Source organism: Myotis myotis, unplaced genomic scaffold, assembly GCF_014108235.1.
Source record: "Myotis myotis isolate mMyoMyo1 unplaced genomic scaffold, mMyoMyo1.p scaffold_m19_p_4, whole genome shotgun sequence".
Taxonomy (NCBI): domain Eukaryota; kingdom Metazoa; phylum Chordata; class Mammalia; order Chiroptera; family Vespertilionidae; genus Myotis; species Myotis myotis.
This window is the reverse complement of record NW_023416346.1, coordinates 23,227,143-23,235,263: the sequence shown is the minus strand read 5'-3', so window position 1 is coordinate 23,235,263 and position 8,121 is coordinate 23,227,143.

Here is an 8,121-nt window from a genome sequence, read left to right as displayed (position 1 = left end):
CATAGGGTTGTTATAATTCTGACATAAGAAACAATTAAAAACTATGTAATAACAACATGACCACCTGCTTTTCTTAAAAAGACAACCCTTGATGAAATGAGGATTTGAAGATCCACTAGCTAGAACCTTATGAACAGGAAGGCCAATGGTCTTTCCTGTCCCCCTTTGGAGCTTCACATTTGGGCAATAGAATCATACTACTAAATTGCCTCTATTCCTTATGTTTTTCAGATCATTTAAAAGGCTGAATATAATTTGCCCTATTATCACCATAAAACATGTAAATATTCATGTATTTCCAAATATGTACATTCAAACATTGTCTCCCAAACTGTCATTTACAGCATGGATTGTCACAAAAACTCCTTGACCTTGAGGGCAGAAACTAGTTTTTTTTTTCATCTTGTTCCTAGGGCCCAGTGCTGGGCCTGGCATACGGCACACACTCATAAAAAGTTAAGTGAAAGCATACATGACATAAAGACACAAAATATTTCCAGTCTTTTAGGATGAAATAAACTATCCATCCAATAACACAATTGCATATTATGTTTAATTTTAGGAAGGCCATTATAATTTTTTTCTGAGATTGATCAGATAATACAAAGACTATTTATCCCATACCAAATCAGTTCAAACTCTAGTCTCTTTTTCTGTTACTGTTGCTGTTAACCCTCACCCAAGGATATTTTCCCCATTGATTTTTAGAGAAAATGGAAGGAAGGGAGGGAGAGAGAGAGAGAGACAGATATCAATGTAAGAGAGATACATCGATATTTTGCCTCTTACACATGCCCTGCCCTGACTGGGGCAAGTGATCAAACCTGAAACCAGGTATGTGCCCTTGGCCAGGGATTGAACCTGAGACCCTTGGATGTGCTGGCTGACATTATAACCACTAAACTACACAGGCCAGAGCTAAACTCTAGTCTCTTATACAGCATGCCATCTGATTGTAATCAGAGATCTTCATCTGTGGCATTGCCTTTCTGACAAAGGGCAGCAATAGGCAAAATTGCGAGGTGGATGAAGTCCATCTTTGCTATCACCAATTTCTCCTTTCATTAGCCTTTAAACATGTCCTTATATCAATAAGAACTTATTGAGCATTTAATATATACCCAGTATTTTGCTAGACATCACAAAAAATATATATATATAAGAAGTCACAGAGACAAGCCTAATTACCCAAAACTTTCAGGGAGAGATACATGATGAGGGACTAACTACAGATTCTGTTTAGGTGCAGATTTTAAGTGCTCTGGCCTGGGAGAGGAGGTCAAAAGGAGGAGGATATTGATGACAGAGGAGTGTTCTGGGAAGTCTTTCTGTAGGGAATGGAGTTGGAGCTGGATCCTCAAAGATGGGAGAATTTAATAAGGAAAAGTACACGAGGAGGTTATTACTAGGAGGGAGATAAATGTGAGCAAAGACCAGGAAGCAGAAATGATTTGTGTATGCCTTCAGCATAACAAAGTGGCTGCCCCATAACAGAGTACCTCTTTGCTGCTTCAAAGTCAAGGCCTGCCAAAGAGGAAGGCAGGATAGGTGATTGGCAAGCACCCTGGCTGAGTCATGATGGGTTTCTCAGCTCTTCTTACTTTTGGTTTGTATTGCATCTTTGCCCTATCTGTATTAAAATGGTAAAGAAAGATGGGTGTGGTGGTTATGAACTTCTTGACTACAATAAATTGCCTTGTTAGAACCAGTTGCTTCTCCCAACCAATTACCACTCTAAGCTTGCTGGACCCCAAAGGAGATGGTACTGGCTAGAGCTTGAGTTTAGATAGGTGGCAGGGACCAGGTTATAAAGATTTCAATACCCTATCAGAAGAGTTTAGATAACAACACATGCTTATGATGCTTTACACCTCCCCAGAGTGCTCCCATATCATTTGTCCTCTTTTATCCACAGAAGAACACTGTAAGGTATTCAAGAAATATATTTTTATTAATATTTTTATAGATGGGGAAGTTGATCTCTCAGCTTTTAGGTTGATTGCCCCTTATGGACTCACAGGTGAATTGAAAGAGGCCAACAATAATTTTAATTAGCATTATAATTACTCAAAGCCCACAAATTTAGTGGGATTCCTGAGCTGTGGTATGTGGGGACCTGGCATGGGTATAGGAGGAGCAATATTTTCCTAGAGCTGCAGTGTGTAGTGCTAGGACAGCAGAGCTGAGAGGCAACATCCTGGGGAGATGCCAATCCAAGGCCAATTATCTAAATGAGACATCAATTCAAACAGGCTAGGCAGAGGGAGAATCTGGATGTGAGCCAATGGGATCAAAACCAAGAAAACCAGACAAGAAAAGGAAGGTTTATACAGCAGGATGAGAGGCAAACATGTAGATATTCTCTGAGCTGTTGAGGCCAGCTGCAGTACCCATTTAAATGATCCTTGTGGTCTTGGTTGTTTGCGGTGAGTTGTCATTAAAAATTCTGATGAAGTCTAGACATCAATATCCCCTGAGACCCCACTTCCTTTTCTGATGACATAGTGATATTTCACTACATTTGCATGGACAAAGCCATTGATATGCTCTAGAGAATACATACCTTTTCCAGGCATTGAACAATCTAGTCTCACAGAAATTTCCAGGAAGGACTGAGATGGTTGTAGCGGGACTCTATGTTGTGTGCTCAGCTGACCTGAATTCTAGAAACCCAGGTATTTCTGAAGTGACCTCCCAATAGTTTACATATTTGCATAGGTATAATGGATGGGCACTCATGTCCACCATCCTCTATAGCTATGTGAATTTCTAGGCTTACTGGATGAATTAATGCGACAATAAAGAAAGCAACTATATTAGCGAATTTAGGTTCATGAGTGTGCCAGAGCATTTGTTGAGTCCTACTCCATGCTGCAACCTGGTCTTCACTTTTATAACAGAGCATTTCTCATTTCTTTAGAGCCCCATGTATAGGCTCCTGTCTTTGGATTAAAGTAATGAGTTTCAGGAACAACCAAGATGGCGGCATAGGTAAACACCTGAACTTGCTGCCGTGCACAACCACATTAAAACTACAACTAAAAGACAAAATGAATATCATCCAGAACCATGGGAAGGCTGGCTAAGTGGAAATTCTACAATTAGAAGGAAAGAGAAAAGCGCATTGAGTCCGGTAGGAGGTGCAGAGGTGTGGAAGTGTGGAAGTAGAGAGGCACGCATAAAAGAGGCTGGCAGCTGGGTACGCTGTTGTCTTTTTTAATTGAGAGGGAAATACAAGCTCCCGAATGCTCTGAAATCCAGTTCTGGGTAAGAATCTGGGGACCCAGACTCATATGGGGAGAAACTGGACTGTCTGGCATTGGGCTGGAATGTGAGGGCAGCTTTCTCCCAGAGGTGCTTGCAGCGTTCATTGTTCCGGCATGGGGCCATGGGACACAGAGACCCAGGGACCTATCTGGGGCAGGGCTGAAAGGCAACCATTGCTGTTTGCTCCTCCCTGAGACCCCGCCCCACCCAATTTGTAACCCCACCCAAGCTGTGCACAGAGGCTTTTGCATACGAATGGCCTTGCCTTTCTCCTCCTAAAAACCTTTCAAACTGTAGCTGGGTCAGAGAACCCCAGAGCTTCAAAAAGAAGGCCTAAGGCTCATCAGTAGCCTGCATTGCTTCACAGCTGTGCCTCATCTGGGCACCTCCAAATCCCAAACAAAGAGGAGGAATCTGTAGATCTCTCTGTAGCTCCTGCTGGGTGTCCTAAGGCAGTGGCTGACTTTGCACCTCCTTGGAGATCCAAGAGCCAGTGTACCCAGTGGTTAGAGTGAGACCATCCAGATCACAACTCTTCACATCCATAAAAGACACACTCAAGGGGCAGACTCAGTGAGACCAAAGCCCCACTGAAGCAAGTCCTGCCCTATAAGGGTGTCTCCAGCCCAGAAGTTCTCCCATTGTAGACACAACCGATCCTTATAGCCAATTGGCCTGGAGGTCAATTCCTCCCAGAGATACCAACAGCAATCAAGGCTTAACTACAACAAGACTGTGCACACAGGCCACAAAGGGGTGCACCAAGAGTGTCCACCTCAGGAAATTAGGGAGGCTGAGACACTGGGACCTATAGGACACCTAGCACACAAAGCCACTCTATCAACACAGGGAAGCAGCCAAAATGTGGAGACAAAGACACAGGTCACAAGCAAAAGAAATGGAGGAAAGCAAACTACTGGATATAGAGTTCAAAACCACAGTTATAAAGTTACTCAAGAATCTTCTAGAAACCTCTGATAAATTTAGTGAGACCCTCAAGGATCTGAAAAAGGACTAATCAGAAATTAAGCATACACTGACTGAAATAAAAAATAATATACAGAGATCCAACAGCAGACTAGAGGATCCCAAGAATCAAGTCAAAGATTTGAAATACAAAGAAGCAAAAAACACCCAACTGGAAAAGAAAAAGGAAAAAAGAATACAAAAATATGAAGATAGTGCAAGGAGCCTCTGGGACAACTTCAAGCATACTAACATCCAAATTATAGGTGTGCCAGAAGAAGAGAGAGAGCAAGATACTGAAAACCTGTTTGAAGAAATAATGACAGAAAACTTCCCCTACCTGGTGAAAGAAATAGACTTACAAGCTCAGGAAGTGCAGAGAACCCCAAAAAAGAGGAATCCAAAGAGGACCACACCAAGACATATCAAAATTAAAATGCCAAGGGCAAAGGACAAAGAGAGAATCTTAAAAGCAGCAAGAGAAAAACAGTTAGTTACCTACAAAGGAGTACCCATATGACTGTCAGCTGATTCCTCAACAGAAACTATGCAGGCCAGAAGGGAGTGGCAAGAAATATTCAAAGTGATGAATAGCAAGAACCTACAACCAAGATTACTCTACCTAGGAAAGCTATCATTTAGAATTGAAGGTCAGATAAAGAGCTTCACAGACAAGAAAAAGCTAAAGGAGTTCATCACCGCCAAACCAGTATTATATGAAATGCTGAAGGGTATTCTTTAAGAAGAGGAAGAAGAAGAAAAAGGTAAAGATAAAAATTATGAACAACAAAGTGACAACAAATACATATCTATCAACAAGTGAATCTAAAAATCAAGTGAATAAAAATTCTGATGAACAGAATAAACTGGTGAATAGAATAGAATCAGGGGCATAGAAATGGAGTGCACTGACAATTCTCGGGGAGTAGGGGGTATGGGGGATGAAGGAAGAGACTGGACAAAAATTGTACCCTTATGGACGAGGACAGTGGGGGAGGGGGTAAGGGCAGGGGGTGGAGTGGGAACCGGGTGGAGGGGACCTATGGGGGGAAAAGAGGAACAACTGTAATAATCTGAACAATAAAGATTTATTGAAAAAACTAAGATGGCGGCATAGGTAAACACCGGGAAATTGTCGCTTCACACAACAATTGAAAATTCCCGCAAAGGACTGAGCAAACATCATCCAGAACAACAGGAAGGCTGGCTGAGTGTAAATTCTACAACTAGAAGGAAAGAAAAGCACGCTGAGAGCCAGAGGCGCTGCGGAGGTGAAGTGCAGAGGTACGGCGGCTCGCGCGCGTGAGGAAAGGGGGTGGCGCCTGAGGACGTGGCTGTCTTTTTGGAATCACAAGCTCCCGACGGCTCTGAACTCCGGTTCCGGGAAGTCTCTGGGGACCCAGGACTCATACGGGGAGAGGCTGGTCTGTCCAGCCGCGGGCGAACTTGAGGGCGGCTTTCCCTCAGAGGTGCTTGCAGCCGTTACCGGGACACTGAGACGCGCGACTCCGGGCGGAGAATCGGCCATAGCTGCTTTCTCCGCCCTTTGATTCCCTGAGACCCCGCCCCACCCAGGCTGCGGCAGAGGCTTTTGCATGTGAATGTACCTAACTGCAGCCTAGCCAGGCAGACCCGGAACTTCCAAGAGAAGGCCCAAGGCCCCGCAGCTGATCCTGGTGCCGGGAGGTATATTACCCTTTTACTATATAGGATAGAGGCCTGGTGCATGGGTGGGGCTGGCTGGTTTGCCCTGAAGGGTGTCCTGGATCAGGGTGGGTTTCCCCACTGGGGTGCCTGGCCAGCCTGGATGAGGGGAAGATATTGAAAACCTTTTTGAAGAAATAATGACAGAAAACTTCCCCTACCTGGTGAAAGAAATGGACTTACAAGTCCAGGAAGCGCAGAGAACCCCAAACAAAAGGAATCCAAGGAGGACCACACCAAGACACATCATAATTAAAATGCCAAGAGCAAAAGATAAAGAGAGAATCTTAAAAGCAGCAAGAGAAAGACAGTCAGTTACCTACAAGGGAGTACCCATACGACTGTCAGCTGATTTCTCAACAGAAACCATGCAGGCCAGAAGAGACTGGCAAGAAATATTCAAAGTGATGAATAGCAAGAACCTGCAACCAAGATTACTTTATCCAGCAAAGCTATCATTCAGAATAGAAGGTCAGATAAAGAGCTTCACGGATAAGAAAAAGCTAAAGGAGTTCATCACCACCAAACCAGCATTATATGAAATGCTGAAAGGTATTCTTTAAGAAGAGGAAGAAGAAAAAGGAACTCTTACCATCTGCCACAGCATGGATGGAACTGGAGAGCGGATAAATACCACATGATCTCACTCATTTGTGGAATATAATGAACAACATAAGCTGATGAACAAGGACTGATCCAGAGACGGAGAGGCATTGATTGGACTGTCGGGACTTGGAGGGAAGGTAGGGGAGGGTGGGGGTAAGGGGGAAAGATCAACCAAAGGACTTATATGCAAGCATATAGGCCTAATCAATGGACATGGACAACGGGGGGGTGAGGGCATGAGCGGGGGGGGGGGTGGGGGGTAGAGGGTAACGTGGGGACAAGGACACATATGTAATATCTTAATCAATAAAAAATATATTTAAAAAAAAAAGATTTATTAAAAAAATAAATAAAGTAATGAGCTTCAGGGGCTCAAAGTGACTCCATGAACTCAGCTCTGATTCACAGACATTAAGCAACCCAGTTAGAGAACCAGTAATCGATGAGGCCATCCCCATTGAGATGGGTATGTATCTAGCATCCTGTAAGTTCTGCTATCCAAACAGAGAGCATTGGTTCTTGGATGATGAAAAAGATTTTTATTTTATATATAAAGCACAGATATACATATGGCACATAAAGAGATATACAGTGTATCTGTGATACTAAAATTTCATCAGGGGGCAATTAGGGGAAACTGTCTAAAAATACTTCTGGTGGTGGTAGGGTGATACAGAAAATAAAGGTTGGGGCACTGACATAGAGGGCCAGAGGAGTTTCTGGCTTCAGAAAACCTTCAGAAAGACTCAATTTAATTCAGTAGTTATAAGTTAGTTTGCCCCAGCACCCCACTGAAGCACAGTTCCTATGAAGAACATGAGTGGGGAAATGGTAGCATGGACTGCCAAAAATAATTGGAATTAGATTCCATTTTCACTGTCCTGCAGCTATAGGTTCCACATTGGGCAAGTCATTCCAGGCATTGTTAGAGGGCCAGGGCTAAGAGTTAAAATCTGAGGCAGTTTGCATGGGTTTGTATCTTGGCTCTGACATATACCAGGTAGGGTGCCTTGGGCTTAGGTAAAACGTTAAGCCTCCTTGAGTCTCACTTTGCTTATCTGTCAAATATGACTCCTAAATGGTACCTACTTCCTAGGGTTCTTGTCAGAATTTAGGCAGTTGGTATCTATCAAGACGTTGGAACATGTCTGAAACTTGGTAAATGCCATCTAAGTGAGCAGTACCTGGTGCATAGTAAGTGTTACCCAAGTGTTTGTTGTATTAAACAAACAGCTCTAAGTAAGCTATTCCCCCACTGAGTAAACATTTCATGCCTACTATGTTCAAGGCACTGTGATATGTGCAAGGGGCATGAAAACATGTCAGAAATAAACCCTGCCCTCAGGGATTCTACTGCTTTTCATGTCAATATGGGTATGAAAATAACTAGAATATAAGGAAATTTGTGTATAGCTAGTGTCATGAGTGGTGAGGTGGCCTGTACTCTATGAACAGAGAGTGGGAAGACAGGTATAGCAGGAATGCAGAGAAAACTTCAGCTAAAGAGGTGGGGTTTACTTTTGGTCTTGAGAATAGCATAGACATTGTGCTAGGTGGGCATTACAAGAAATGGGGTGA